The sequence below is a fragment of the Pleurodeles waltl genome, chromosome 4_2 (genome assembly GCF_031143425.1).
Source record: "Pleurodeles waltl isolate 20211129_DDA chromosome 4_2, aPleWal1.hap1.20221129, whole genome shotgun sequence".
NCBI lineage: Eukaryota > Metazoa > Chordata > Amphibia > Caudata > Salamandridae > Pleurodeles > Pleurodeles waltl.
In genome coordinates this window covers 239,775,057-239,790,933 of record NC_090443.1, presented here as the reverse complement: position 1 = coordinate 239,790,933, position 15,877 = coordinate 239,775,057, and positions in this window count along the sequence as shown.

Genomic DNA, 15,877 nt, shown 5'->3' with positions numbered 1-15,877 from the left:
CAGGTAGATAAACCAGATCAACAGTGTCACACGCACATTTGCAATTCAAAATTCACACAGTACAGTTTTAATGAACAATATTGTCCGTAAAACAAATTTGTATAGTTCCAATGGGTTTTTCTGTCAAAATAAAGTGCCTGAAAGCAGAGATCTCATAGTCTTCTCGGTGCTAGGTTCACCACTTTGCTTTTGTTGACTCCCTCAGGGGTATAAGAACCATTCTGGACTGTTTGCTGCCCGAGTAACATCAATTCTACATGATATTGACTGAGAAGCATTGTTCTTTGTTGATGATATATATCTCACAGATGATGATTTAACCAGACATTTAGCCAGAGTAGATCACATTGTTTTGGGCTTTGCTGAACATAGCTACGATTTTTATTTCAAGAAAATTAAGTTTCCTTTCTCGGTGTCCTATTTTTAGGATATGAGTTATCAAATGAGGGCGAGAGCCTGGCACCACATTTCATAGAGAAATGTGATCTTTTACAACCACCCAATACCATTAAAATTAAAATAAAAAAATTACATTGACTGTTTGGTTTCCTCAACTTTGGAAGAACATATATACCAGATTATGCACAGCATATAAAACCCTTGTATGATTTAACACACTCTGATTTCTCTAGTACACATTAGACATTAGAACATGCAGAAACTCTTAGTTAACTACAGACTGACATGCTTGTTTCGAGGTACTCACACATAGGTATAAAAAATCAAACTTGGTAATCTGTATAATTGTGGGTGCCATTGGTTTCATATATGTCACATTCATTCATGGTGACATTGCATAATCACATTTATATTCAAATGCTGAAATGTGTTTTTATTATCTACAGAAAAACACTGAAAGCAGTTCAGTTGGTTGTGATTAAGGAAAGACCTTTGGCTTAAGGGAAACCAATAATTGTTACTTCCGTCCCAGCCTTGGAGGCTGTCACAAAGGGCAGTGTTCCTAACACAAAAGCCTTACATTTTAAATGGATACAATGGGCAATTTCCCTGACAAATAGGGATGTAGACTAGGGGACATATTTATGAGAGGCTTGCACTGGCATTGTGCCAAACTTGTTGACACAATGGCAGCTCAAGCAATACCTCATATTTATAAAAATGCATTTGGCCAAATAAGTAATTTTTGAAAGCTTGTGTTGGGAAAAAGCTGTTCCTAAACCAGCTGTACAACACACAAACTAAAAAAAGCAAAGTAGGCATTCCCCCGCACAATCCACCACAAATCTAATGCAGTGGTATTTATGAGTTTGGCATTGTGTGACACATTGTTTCAATGCAGTGTGCAAAGCCTGAAATGTGCCAAAAAATCTGTGCATTAACAACCCACAAGTAGGAAATGACACAGTGGCTGTGGTATAAAAACCAGAACATCAAAAAACAGCTTGAGACGCTCAACTACACAATGGAGGTTGTGATCCTGCAGCTAAGAGTTGCAAGGAGACCACCACCAGTACCACATAGGCAGCGAAGGAAGAGAGAGTGTGTGTTCAAGCAGCTCATCTCCCTCTTTACCTCAGGGAGGATGAGGTCATCAGATTTAAATACTCAGGGATTCTATAATTGAATTGCTCCACCAAGTCTCCTGCCACCAACTTGCAGGCTCACTAACATTCCTCCACAGGTCAGACTGATGGCTGTTTTCCACATGCTTGCATCTGTTTCCTTTCAGGTCACAACAGCAAGTGTGACAGGAATATTAAAGGCATCATTTTCTGCCGTCCCTCCCTCTGGCCTGAATGCCATCATCAGGCTCACACCCTAGTTACTCCTCTTTCCCAAGACCCACCAACAACAGCTGGACACCAAGCAAGGCTTCCATGCCATTGTGGAATTTTTCCATGTGGTAGGTGTCATGGATTTAGACATGTGCAGTTGGTTCACCCTGCCAAAACATCCCACATGAATATGAACAGGAAGCACTCCTACTCTATCAACGTCCAGGTCATCTTGGACCATCTGTGAATCTTTACTAATATGCTGGCCAAATACACTAAAAGTGCACATGATTCCTACATCTTCTGGCATAGTAACATCAATGAGCAATTCCAGAGTGGTCAATATGGGAATGGCCTACTTGCTGGAAAGTAAATTTGAAGTACACACCATACCAACAAAAAATATTGAAATGTATGACATAATAGCCATGTCTGTATCTGTTGATAGAGCTAGGGGCATATGTACGGGAGTTGTGTGCCATGCATTGTGGTACATGTGTGAGGCAAACTCATAAGTCAGAGTTTTGAGGACATGCAATGCCACTTTGCATGGCTCTGAATGCCATCAAAAATCAGGAGTGATGCAATACACTGTAAAATGCTTTGCTGCATTACTACGTGCAAGGGAGGTGTTCCAAGTTCATTGCTTGAGTGTATCAATACAACACCCATAATTGATGACACATGTCATGGATACCAAACATGGTAAACCTGGGAATGCATAAATAAATATGCCTTCCTGGGTGATGCGTAACAATGACAAATAACATAAGTTGTCCATGGAGCTTCTGCTTCCTGTGAGTGCTGCATTCTGTGGCACACATAGATAGAGGAATGTACCTTTAAGGATTATTTTTGTGAATGAACATGCCTCTTACTGCATCAAAACAATCCTGCATGCAACGCAGGCACACTTGCACAATGGTCAAAACCCCCATTTCTACATCCGCAGACAGAGCCAGAAAAACGGTTCAACCAGACACTGATCAGGATTTGGAATGTGATCTAACAGATATTTGGGCCCTCATAATGAGTCTGGCGGTCCTTGGACGGCCAGACTCACAGTGGCAGTCTTACCACCGCTGGGCAGGATGTAAAGACTGCCATATTAGACTTTGGCAGTTTCACCGAAGCCAAACTGCTGACAAGCCACCCGTACCGCCAGGGCGGTCAGACACCGGGCCGGATGTGAGCACCTCCCTCCAAGAGGTAGCCGTAATACTACCATTGGTATTACGACTCGGCAGACTGCCACAAAATGCTGGCGGTCATGCACCCGGTGACAGGAATCTCCATTCCTGTCACTGGCAGACACACCCCCACACGACCACACACCTACATTCACGCACCCCCACTCACCCACACATTTGCCTACATACACCCTGAACACTTGAACCCAAACATGCACTCAGATACACCCATTCACTCGCAGACACGAACACACCCATTCACGTGCACGCACACACACTCAGACACATACACTTGCATGCACGCATTTAAACAGACACATACACTTGCATGCTTGCATTGAAACTCACTCAGCATTCACACAAACATACATGCACTCACACACATAAACAACACCCCCTTCTGTATACACGCTCTCACAAGCGCACACACAGACACCCCAACCCCCTCATTCATCCATACATGCAGACACCACACACATTCACACAACACCCCCTCCCTCTCACTCCCCCTTTTGTAGGATCAACTTACTTGCTTTGGCAAAGTGGCTGTCCGGGAGCAGATGGGTCCTGGCGCTCTCCATCACCGGCTCCGCACCACCTTGCAGGAAACCGCTGCGCCATATTACAGATTCTAATACAGCGGGTGTCTTTCTGTAGGTGTGCCGTGCCAGCAGTGGAAACCACCTCTATTATGATGTCGGACAGGCCGACAGTGTCCGATTTCCACCCAGAATGGGACGGAAATCGGCACAACGTCATAATATGGCCAGCATTGGCGGTCTTTTGGTGCCCATGGCTTCGTCAGTCTTTCAAAAAGTCTGCTAAAGTCGTAATGAGCACCTTGGTGTTCTGTAGTCCAGGTTTCCATTCCTGGACATGTCAGGGGGAATGCTGTCATACTCCCACTATGGTGTGCAATATCTTATCACATCTTATGTGTAAGAGCAAACGTCCCATGGAAACTGGCGCCAGAAGAGACTGACCAAATGGAGGAGAAGGGTGATAATGGAGGAGACATCCAACACACAGTGGCTGGTCAGCGGCGATGCAACAACATTGTGCGTAATTGTTTCATGAAAAAATTACAATGGACAAATCTTCTTAACTACATATGGGCCAAAGTATGTATCAATCATGTTTGTTAGACCTGTTGAGCAACATGGGGCCAAGGCTCTAAATATTTAATCAACCACTGCAGCATTGCAATGTGATGCAGTGTGCTGCATGTAAGGGACATGCGACATAGCCACATCTAAGTAGTACATTCCTGTCCTCACACACATGAGCAGAGCAGTGCTGCAGAGCTAGCAGTCTTGCTTTGTAGTGCAGCACCAAGGTATGTTTCATATAGTACTCTGTGAGTGTTGAAACACAAATCACCCAATATGTCCATACCTGAGACAAAATACTCAATGTAGGGTATCTCACCAATGTGGAAGCATGCAGAATGCCAACACTTTGCAGGAGCAAACAGTGTTGCACTTACCATCATAGATCATGAGTGACAGTATGGTGTGTACATGTAAAAATGTTATTTGTAAAGAAGGCATACATGCATGTGTGGGGATCCTTAAAACACCACAAATGCAAGTCAATTCCTGGTCAGATTGTCATATATACCACGTCAAGCTACAGTTGTGAAAATATGCATTTTACATGCAATGTGATGACAACACAACAATATGAACAGATGATGTTGCAATATGACACGTTATTGCAAGAGGAACAAAATCATTATTGTGATTTAATGAGACTAATTTTAATAATTATTTCCACGACATCACAGGTCTTTGTGACATAGGGCAGTGTCCAGGTGGTGAATCTGGGTGTTTGTAAGTCCTTCATGCCCCTGACACTTCATGACAGGTGAACTAGCACACTGGCAGTGGAGTCAGTCTGAATTAAGGAATGCACGTGACATTCCTCTTCACCCAGCCAGGGCAAGAGCAGGCAACATGGCAGCACAGCAAGGCAGGAAGCATGAGCTAGATGATCAGTTGTCACAGCCCATGCAAACTTAAAACTTGGCAGCATAAATCCAAGACCAATGGGAGTGTGCCCAAGGTGTCTTATGCTGCACTTCACAGTCCTCTACAGTATATCCCATGCATTGGCTCATTTGTGGGTGTCAGAACTCACATATCTCCCTTGTTACATGGTGCATTGCACAGGTTGTAAGCAGCAAATTGACGCCAATGCGTAGAAGTGACCGCATAAGTGCTAATGTGCTGTGCGTTCAACACGCAATGGCCATTTCAATAGTGATGCATCATAAAAAAATTATCGAAATTGGAAGGGATACACCTAGGAAATGATGCAATGGGTGTGGCAGGCTGCATACTAGGAAGTGTGAAGTTACTTTCACTTTCTCTTACTCTCTGTTAGGTTGTGCTGGGTGCTGAAGGTGTTCCTGTGGTCTTGTCAGTGTGTGATCTGTCCCTGTCTTTCTGTCCTTTAACATTGTTTTGTCAATATATTTATATCTGTATCGTTGGGAGTTTGTCTTTTTGGGGTTTACATTTTTAGCGGTAGTTATACTTATAAGGGGTTGATATTTTGGATTTTACTGGGAGGGATAGGGACAATGCAAGGCAGAGGGAATAATGTTTTGAAGGGAGAGTTGGGTAGACCAATATGGCTAATAGTCCTTTACCTTCCCAGGATGTTGGCCTCTGGGGGAAGGGTGAGTCAAGGCCACCCACCCAAGGACAAAAGGATAGATGGGAGAGTGTGCACTGGCATCAGAATAAGACATTTGGGGGGTCATTCTGACCCTGGCGGTCATGGACCGCCAGGGCCAACGACCGCAGGAGCACCGCCAACAGGCTTGCGGTGCTCCCATGGGCATTCTGACCGCGGCGGTACAGCCGCGGTCAGAAACGGTCCTGGGGAATCCTCCATGGCGGCGCTGCAGGCAGCGCCGCCATGGGGATTCCGACCCCCTTACCGCCAGCCTGGCGGTTTTGACCGCCAGAACCTGGCTGGCGGTAACGGGTGTCGCGGGGCCCCTGGGGCCCCACCAAGATTTTCAGTGTCTGCCAAGCAGACACTGAAAATTGCTACGGGTGCAACTGCACCCGTCGCACCCCTTCCACTCCGCCGGCTCCATTCGGAGCCGGCATCCTCATGGAAGGGGGTTTCCCGCTGGGCTGGCGGGTGGCCTTCTGGCGGTCTCCCGCCAGCCCAGCGGGAAACTCAGAATTACCACGGCGGTCTTCTGACCGCGCAGCGGTATTCTGACGGCGGGACTTTGGCGGGCGGCGGAGGTCAGAATGACAGCCTTGGTCTGGATTGGGCTGTAATCCAAATTAAACATCATTGGGCTGACGTGGTGGCACAGGAGGCTGATCTCCTTGACCACCTTGGACTGGAGATTGGAGAACCAGTAGGCATGTATGTGTGTTTCATCAGCATGCAGTCATGTAGCTATAGCAGTAATGCAAAACATAAACATAGAAAATACATCTTTTTGTTGTTGTTTCTTCACATTGCAACCTGCAACAAGTACATAAAATGCTATTAATGTAAGGAAATTAAGCTAACTAAGGGAACTATGTGTGCCTCGGAGTGGCTACTTTAAGCAAGCTCAAAGCAAGCACAGTGGCAATAGCTCCAGTGCCATACTCTGGCACAAGGGGCTGTTAAGTGGGTTGTGGGTAGTGTTTGCAATGCAAATACATGGAATTATGAGCATTCCCTTTTGTAACACACATGAATGACTCAATTTATCTGAAATAGCCCATGTGTCTGCATTGTGTTACACATGTACACAGATTATTATGGCTTATAAAAATGTGCATCTGTAGAACTCTGGGTTTTACAAGGCAACACAAGAACATAATACATGCTGACAAGGCACGCATCCTTGTACAATGTTGGAAGGTACAAAGATTTTCAGCTAGTCAGCACTCTGTGCACCAGTGCCAGTAAATGCTTACACAGTACATACAATGTATGCCTGTCCTTTCCCATCAAACCACTACTTAGTTCTGTGGAGATCAATGATGGCACCTATGTGTCATGGTACAATGATGCTGCCCAGCATTACTAAACACATCACATACCTGAGGCATGCTTCACACATGTGATGATGGATATCTCTTACCTTCATAATCCAGCCAGTTCAGGCCTGACTAGCTTAATTCCATATTAATATAATATTTAGATATGTCTGTCAATGCTGTTGGGTATATCTGAAATACTGGGATAACATAGTTTGTAAGGAAATAAGTTTAACCATATGTAAATGCACTATTTTCAATGTAAGATCCAATTTAGGGCCTAATTTAGAACATGATGGACAGGTTAATCCATCACAAAGGTGACGGATATCCAGTGTGCCAAAATCTAAATCCCATTGAATATAATGGGATTTAGAGTTTGGCGGAAGGGACATCCATCACTGTTGTGATGGAGTAACCCATCCACCAAATTCTAAATCAGGACTTTAGTGACTTCTTGGTGTACATCTCCCATTCACCTGGGCTGAGGTGGACAGTTTCTACTATCCCAATGCTACCAGAAAGTGTCATAAGTATATGTATGTAACGTTTTGATGTCTGTGTGTAATCTAGATGGATTGTGACATTGTGATGTGTTCTGACATGTAACTACCATGTTGCTGTCAGTACGGCAACATGACAGAATCTGCCCACAGATTCATTTGTAATCAGCAAGGAGGAATTTCATTGTGAATGTACGGTGTATGTAAGCAGGCCCACAGGATCTAAGCATCTTTGTGTTTATGTTTGCACATTCATAGTCATGCCACGTTTAGCACAGTAACCATCATCTGGTGCATAATCTGCATGTGCGCCCCACAAATAAATTGTAATACAACAAATTGCACAAACCAAATGAATCATGTTTGTACATCTGTAATAGCACAGTCAAATGTATGTTGCTAAGCATGTCTGGGCAGGTTTCTGCTGCATATGTCCAAAGCTATGTATGACACTGGTGCTGATGATGTGCAATATTAATAGATAGACACTGTTACCAAGTATGAAATGAACAGGTACCTATCATGGAATCAGTCAAACACAATGTGTGAATATGCCACATATGTTGTGTACTTTGCTCATATATGCTGCATACGTTTTAGCTCTCTTGCAACACCATTTCAGTGTGACAGGCAGCGGGGCCAAACATGCAGTGTTACACTTAATGTGTTGTAGACAACATGCCTGGCCCTGTAGCAGTATGCCAAACCGAAAGCCAAATTGTAAAAACTTGTATGACAGTGTAAGCAGGGTAGCCATCACACTCTAACCAATTTTGAATGTGATAGATGCTGCATATGTTGTTGTGATGGGCCCAGTTCATCATAACTGATTAATCTGACCCATGACAGACAACAAAAGGCATGGCTACGTGTTTGCCTGTATGTGTTTTTGTACATTATTATACAGACCTGTAGATCTTCAATTTCTTAGTTTACCACTAAGTATAGCTGTTGTAATCCAACTTCAAGGGTACCTGAGCCTCCCTCAGAGTAGACCATGTCATCACTATGTGAAATGGTGTGACAGAGGAACGTTTACTATGATGCCCTGGAGGCTGTATGGATGTAGGCCTGCTACTCTAGGTGACCATGGTGTTGTATAGATGAGTGGTTCTCAACCTTTTGACATCTGTGGACCCCCACTGCAGTGTCTGTGTGTGCAGTTTGGAGTTGCTATATCGACCTGACATGTGTACCCACTTGCCAGGCCCGACCCTTGCCTTTTTATACACGTAAGACAACTCTAAGGTAGACCCCAGGCAGCTCCATGGGCAGGGTGCAGTGTATTTAAAAGGTAGGACATCTACTGGTGTGTTTTAAATGTCCTGATAGGGAAATACTGCCAAATTCATTTTTCACTATTACAAGGCCTATTTCTCCCATAGCTTAACATGGGGACTGCCTTTAAATATATTTTAAGTGCAGTTTCCCTTTGGGAGCAGATAGAGATGTGGAGTGTGGGGTCTTTGAACTCACAATTTAAAAATAAATCTTTTGGTAGAGTGGTTTTTAGATTGTCTGTTTGAAAATGTCCCTTTTAGAAAGTGGGCATTTTCTTTCTTAACTATTCTGTGCCTTTGTCTGCCTGTGGAATCCACGCCTGGGCCAGAGTGACAGTTGGTCTATTTGTGAATTCCCTCCAAACAGTGACACAAAGGGAGCTGAGGTGTGTCCTGCATATCCTGATAAGTCTTCCTGGGCTAGAGTGGGGAGGGAGGATCTGACACCTGCACCTGAAAGGGCTGTGCCTCTCCTCACACAGTGCAGTCTTTGACCCCCTGGAGTGTGTCTGGGGCGAGGACTCGGCAAGGCAGGATCCTGTGAACAACAGAGACTTTCCTTCGAGGTTTGCCTATTTCAAAGGCAGAAATGAGTAAAAGCAATGGACCCAAAACCCCAGACACTTCCAACACTTCTTCCTTGCCTTGCTCACACCGCAGTCTTGGTATTCCTGACAGTGCCACTCAATGCTGACAATGATGTCGCTGCCTGCACCATGGTCTGAGGACACTGCTGGTGAGCTACACAAAACTCCATCCAGTCTCACACTTCAGCCTTGGTCCACCGATGCCAAATCCATCGACTCCAGCATCATCAACAGATGCCCTTGCCTGCAATGTGACCTGTGGGCGCCGTCCGGAGTCTGCCCCATATCGTACCGCAGCCTTGGACTTACTGACAATCTCGGTTCAGAAACATCGATGTAGCTGCCTGCACCATGACCTGGAGACACCCCAAGGTGCACCACCCTGCTTCACACTGCTGCCCTGGTCTCACTAACACCGCAGGATTCCATCACAGAGTCGTTGCCTGCACTGTGGCCTTGGGGCACTGCATGTCACATCGTCCCGCTTTGCACCACAGCCCCAACACCATCAACAACAGTGCTCCTGACTTTGTCCTCAGCCCAGAGTTTGATCTGCAATGCGTCTGACTTCTAGGGCCCGATGACCCTTGCACCACACTCTGGATCCCATTAAGAGGACTACAATGCCCTACATTTCCAAGGTACTGTTTTCAGGTCTTCCCAACACCGTAGCTGGCTGGTCAACCTGAACTGTAAGATTTGTTGTTTAGACACAGTGATAGCCCAGACAGAGCTATCAACTTCAAGGAACTGTATTTTTAAGTTAATTCTTGCAAACGTTGTAACTTTTTTAATATATGTTGGATTTCACTCATTTTGGTCTTGTTTTACACAGGTAAATATTTACTAATTTTCTAAAACTGGTGTGGTGTCCGTTTGTAGTGTTTTTACGGTATTATTGTGTGTTATGTGTAAATGTTTTACACATTGCTTCTGAGATAAGCCTGGCTGCTCGTCCCAAGCTACCAAGTGGGTGAGCATTGGTTATCTCAGCTGGGTATCTCTCTTACACTGACTAGAATGAGGGTTCCTATTTGGATAGGGTGTAAGCTGACTGCCAAACTTTTCTAACATCGAGCATGCAAACACACACTACTGAGATGCATTGTAAAATGTAAAATGTGTGCAGACGAATGCAGCCCTGGGATAATGTGTGTACAGAAACATGGTTAAGTAAGACTCAAAATGTTTTTGGCTACAAGTGTGAACCAAAAGCTATATGTCACCTTTCAGTACTTTTGCCTGAGACTACATTTTTGAAATGTACCCCAGTCACGTTTAGCAGGAAATAAATGACACCCTCCTATCCATGTATCGGCTATCTGACACAAGGTAAGTGAAGTCCGCAATGTGTGCAGCCTTGTGTGACTTCAGATGGGATATGCAACGCAGAGGCACACTACCTGGAACATTTCACCCTACCCTTTTTCACTTATGATGATGAGCCAGGATCAGCCCACTTGCATGATGCAATCGCAACATCCAAAGTTTCACTTTCTAGAACTTGTGTCCTATTCAAAATCTGTAATTATGTGAATCATTGTTCAGTATGAAATAGTTGTAATTTCATTGTGACTACATTTCTATATTGTGCATCTGCACAATTAGGAGATTTCTTAGTAGGGACAGTACACTTTCCATATATCCATCTCTGGAGTTAGTCTAGACAGGCACGTATCATTGTGTAACAATGTGTAACAATGTCAGCCTATTTCTACACACATCATGTGCATATACAGCTCAAGTTAAGGCTGTTTTTGCATTACCACCTTAGATAACATTTGAGATTTGCAGGGACTTTTACTGCCACATCCGGAGCATTTGTATAGTATACAGGAAGATGGATAAGTTTTATGAGGAAGCCAAGTCATTGGGGTCCTGGAATATCCATGGCAAATCAAACAACTGCCACTACATCAGCCACAAACCCAACCATGGGGGTCCAAAGCCAGCAGCAGTCACCCCAACCACAGGCCACAGTGGCTATACCTGCAGCCACACAGGCTCAAACCACAGGGTACAGAAGACCCAGAAGAAGCAGGGACTCTGTATTCTATTACTGTATTCTTCGTGGGTTGTGGAAGATAACAAAGCGGCTGAATGGATTACAGCAGGAGCAGGCCATGGAGGAGGCCGGGGTGTAGGTTTCCCAACCTCTTTAGACTCCCCCTTTGGAAATTATCCTTCCCTATTTTACATTTGTTGTTTGCATATATGGTAGTTAAGCATAGTGTGCGTTAGTGCTTAGGATAGGTTTAGTGTATTTGGGTTTTAGATTTTAGGTATTTTAATAGATAGCAGTTTTAAAATCAGTTTTTCTGCTTTTATGTTTTTTGTGGGTGGGGGGATGAAGTGTGGTGTTTGTAAAAAAAATCAATTCAGCAAAATGTAAGGAGAAAAAACAAAAACATATATATTTGTTTAGCTTTACATGTGTGGGTAGTATATCTTGAGGTATAGTTACTATTTGCATTGTGCCAATCAATGGGCCAGATGTATCAAAATATTTTGCACTCGCAAACGGCGAAATCGGCCGTTTGCGAGTGCAAAATCGTGGTCTGCAATGCATCAAAGGCATTCGCAGACCACAAAATAGAAATCGCAAAATTTGCGATTTGTTGCGTTGCGACCTGGATTTTGCTAATCGCATTTTGCGATTCGCAAAATCCAGGTCGCAAGGCAATTCTGCTAAAAATCGCAAATTGCGATTTTTCGCAGAATGGTAATTTGCACATGCAAAATACCATTGTTTGCAACCAGTTGGTAACCTGGTGCAAAATTTAAAAATGCAGTAAAACTGCATTTTTAAATGTAATATGTAAAGCACACATGCCCTTTTGGCATGTGTGTACTTTACATGGTAAAAAAAAAAAAAAATTGGGGTGCAGGAGAGGGGGCCTTATGCCCCCAGCACCCTGGCCTTTTGCATTTCCCAAATTGCGATTCCTGGTTCAGAAATCGCAATTTAGGAAATGCAAAAAATTCACAGCTATGGGCCAACAGGCCCATAGCTGCGAATGGGGCCAGTATCGCAATTTGCGATTCGGTAATTGCATTTGCGATTTTTAAGAAATCGCTATTACCGATTCGCAAATGTGATACATGGCCCTTTGCGATTTGGTAATAGCGATTTCTTAAAAATCGCAATTACCGAATCGCAATGGGCCAGAATCATACATCTGGCCCAATGTGTGTTAAGTGGGTGGGGGTTAGTGTTTACCATGTTATTTGTGTTTAGTGTTTTCTAAGATCGTTTAGGATATGTTTAGGTAGTGTAAGGTAGTTATAAGGTCAGTTAGTATAGGATAGTTAATTTAGTTTGTTTAGATACATTTTTTAGTATTAAAAATGTGTATACTTTCATGACATGGTAATCATTACATCATTAAGAGTTTTTATCATTGAGTAGGTTGAGTTGAGTACATGATGTAGGTATTGCCCTGCAGTCCTTGAAGGTATATATTGCTTTGTGAGTGGCCTATGGACAAGATTTAGTGTGCCTCACATTTGAGTCATGTAACAACTCTACAATTCTTTAAGCATTATAAGTAATCATCTTTGTGTGATTTGACACACAGCCCCATTCAGATAGTCACCTACTGTAGCACTGTGTATGAAATAGATACAGCATGTATAGTTTGGATGGAGTTGTCACTACAGATTACAGATTCCTGACTACGCTGGGGCAGACATCGGTGCTTGCCACTACCTCACACACCCTTGCATCATTGTGCAAGTGAGTCATTGTTACGAACCCTTGTTGTGCCCTCTGTACTGTGGGTTTTGAACACAGGGCACATGTTGTTTTTCCACTGTGGAACCTCACAGCCTCCTGAAAACCCCTTCCTGCAAACCTTTCTTCCTGTTAGAAATGGGGTCTTTGGTTGGCAGTCAGGTTGCCCCCTGTCAAAGCAAGGACCCTCACTCTAGTCAGGGTAAAGGAGAATCAGACTCAGTTAACCCCCGCTCAACCCCTTCGTAGCCTTGCACGAGCAGGCAGACTTAACTCAGAGACAATGTGTTAGGTATTTACACCAACACACACAGTAATACAGTGAACACTACAAAATGATACAAAACAGGTTTAGAAAAATAATAAATATTTTATCTAAATAAACAAGACCAAATGCAATACAAATCCACAATACACCATTAAAATATGATCTTAGAACTTAAAAGCACAAAAATAGTGCCTAAAGGCACAAATGCTGCAATTTGATGTTAAGCAGCGTCTTTACGGAGTCGTTTCCTACAATGCAACTCCACTGGCACCACTTACGGAGTCGTACAGACCCCTCAGGCACAGTACCTTAGTAAAACAAGTAGAAAACAGGCCAGTGCACGGAGTCATGGAGCGAGGCATCGCTGGATCCGATGCGGTGTCGGTTCTGGTGCTACGGGGCAGAGGAGCAGAGGTGTCGTGCAGCTGCATAGGGTCCTTACTGCAGAGCGGTGGAGGTGAGGCGGCATCGGTTGCGAGGTGTCGGTCTCTCGGTACCTCCGGCAGAGACGAAGTCCGGCAAAGTCATGATACTGTGGGGTGACCTTGTAGTGAATCCTAGTTTGTTTTAATGGGATAACAGGAGTTAGCTTAGCCTCTGGCTTGCAGACTTGTGCCCCTGCCACCTAGTGATTTCAGCCTACTTAGCTTGCTCTGTCTTAGCCCATTTCATTATTTGATTCATATAAGATGACTGCCTTGTTTATAGTTAGGCCACTTGTTATGCCTTGCATTATCAGTGCCACCGCGCTAAGGCGTCAAGATCAAGCAATAAAGACAAACAAACAGTAGGTGTTCACACTTAGGGATTTTCCCTCTCTATACTTTCGAGGGATTGTTTTTAATAATTGCTGTCCCAAGCATGTCTGTCATCTATTGTTTTGGAACACACCTACGTCAGGGGTCCTGAAAGATCTGTATAAATACATCGCACTTTAGACAGATAATCAGAGGGATTCTGACCGGAGGGCATCCCAACCATCGCTGATACTGATGCTGCACTTCGTCTTGGCGCTGACCCAGGCTTCGTGTCCCTGCGGAGTCTGAGATCGAGACCTCATTCCAAGGTAATAAGGGTTGGGGGCTCCTCTCATGGACATGGCATTGGCAGATTAGGTTTAGCAAACTCAGCTGTCCTTTAGGTAGGAGGTTAGGCCTAAAACATTAGGGTATTAGGGCATATTACATCTCGTATGTCTTTTACATGCATTGCAAGATGGTGGGGGTCTTTGTAATAATGACTCTTGTATTCACAATTCTGTTTCTTGCACTATTCATTATCCTAATGATTGCAGCCCATGCATCATATTACAAATTGCAGTTGTGTTAAATAAAAACTATTGAAACTTTACTGCATCTTTGTCATTGCCTGTGTTTGTATGGGACATGATATATCTGTGAGAAATGGGTAATCTCCGTTTAACCACGACACTCCCTGAGATGTCTTATTCTCGAGTCCATGCGTAATGGCTGCCACAAATCACCTTTTACTATTGTGTTTCTGGTGAGGTGCTGCTAGTGAGCCGATAAGGTTGGGACAACAGTTGTGATTTGTTGTAGGATAGGCATAGTCGCCTACAAACAAAAGTAGTGTCATCCTTTAACCAGAAGTCTTGCCCAGAGCAAGAGTCCAAACTATGACATGGCACCACCAACGATGGTGTTTAGGCACTAATTTACGGATAACCCGACTATCACTGTCTCACAGACAACAGGTACCCTAAGTACCATTATACAGAGCTGTCCGTGATCTTTGGGAAATTTCTCCTCAGCTGAAAAGGAAACACCGGATTAAGCTGTAGGTTGTTTGAGCTCGAACTCATGAAAGGACTTATACTCCCCATTTTGGTGTTCCATTTTTCCAAACAAAAATGGCTGCTGCCATTGACATTCCTGAAAATGCTAGACAAGCTCTAACACAACACTTATTAGTGTATGGCCTTACAGATGAGTGCAGGATATTACTCTTATAATAGAGGCTAATGAAGCATACCAAACAGAAATTGCAAACGTACCTCCACGGTACCGAGCATACCAATATCATGAAATATCACTCACATACCAAGAGCACCAGAACTGGTTTGAAGGTGCCCTTCCACATGTACTACAAAGAGTGAGACTAGGTCCGTTAAGTAATGATGGACCAACGTGGCCTATGTTTGCCACATACACACCTCACCCAGAAATACAAAATATGACAATAGCAGAACTGCAAGATTTATACAATGAATTAGTGACATTATATAGACGATTAGTTCAGTTCGTAATGCGAACATAGAACACCGCACCAGCGCGTCCAGCACTGCCAGCACCTGGTGGTTACCAATTGGCTACCGGGATTAATCCACAAACAGTGCATACTATCATGGGTAAAGTACCCATAGAATGGGAAAGAAATACCGTTCTGGATTGCCCAGAAAACGAATCATCTGGAAGCTGTGTTTCCCCATACGGGACCACAGGAAAAACATAGACTGCTCACTATGTGCTTGCCCTTTGGGATGGTTCTCTTGGTGGATGACTGCGCCACATGGGGTACAGTCTTCGCTGCTATATACGCTACCACACGTGGTACCCTGA